Raw genomic sequence first — 573 nt, 5'->3', positions numbered from 1 at the left:
GCTCTCTGGCTGGCTGGCTCCCTTGCTCTCTCTGGCTGGCTGGCTTGCTCCCTCTCTGGCTGGCTGGTTCGCTCACTCTCTGGCTCGCTGGTTCCCTCGCTCTCTGGTGGCTGGCTCGCTCGCTCTCTGGCTGGCTGGCTCGCTCCCTCTCTGGCTGCCTGGCTCGCTCGCTCTCTGGCTGGCTCGCTCGCTCGCTCTCTGGCTGGCTGGCTGGCTCGCTCTCTGGCTGGCTTGCTCTCTGGCTGGCTCCCTAGCTCTCTGGCTGGCTCGCTCGCTCTCTGGCTGGCTCGCTCTCTGGCTCACTCTCCAGCTTTCTCTCTGACTCACTCTCTGGCTTGATCTCTGGCTGGCTGGCTCCCTCAGTCTCTGGGTGGCTCGCTTGCTCGCTCTCTGGCTGGCTCCTTTGCTCACTCTCTGGCTGGCTCGCTCGCTTGCTCTCATGCTGGCTGGCTTGCTCTCTGGCTGGCTGGCTAGCTTGCTCTCTGGCTGGGTGGCTTGCTCGCTCTCTGGCTGGGTGGCTCGCTCGCTCTCTGGCTGGCTGGCTCGCTCGCTCTCTGGCTGGCTGGCTGGCTC

General features: G+C 65.8%; 1 pseudogene; it reads right to left on the bottom strand.

Moving 5' to 3' along the window:
- Positions 1-48: 48 nt before the first annotated feature.
- Positions 49-573, bottom strand: part of LOC114635424 — a 713-nt pseudogene continuing 188 nt past the window's right edge.

The sequence above is a fragment of the Grammomys surdaster genome, unplaced genomic scaffold, assembly GCF_004785775.1.
Source record: "Grammomys surdaster isolate TR1022 unplaced genomic scaffold, NIH_TR_1.0 103801, whole genome shotgun sequence".
Lineage (NCBI taxonomy): Eukaryota > Metazoa > Chordata > Mammalia > Rodentia > Muridae > Grammomys > Grammomys surdaster.
This window is presented reverse-complemented; position numbering and strand designations above follow the sequence as displayed.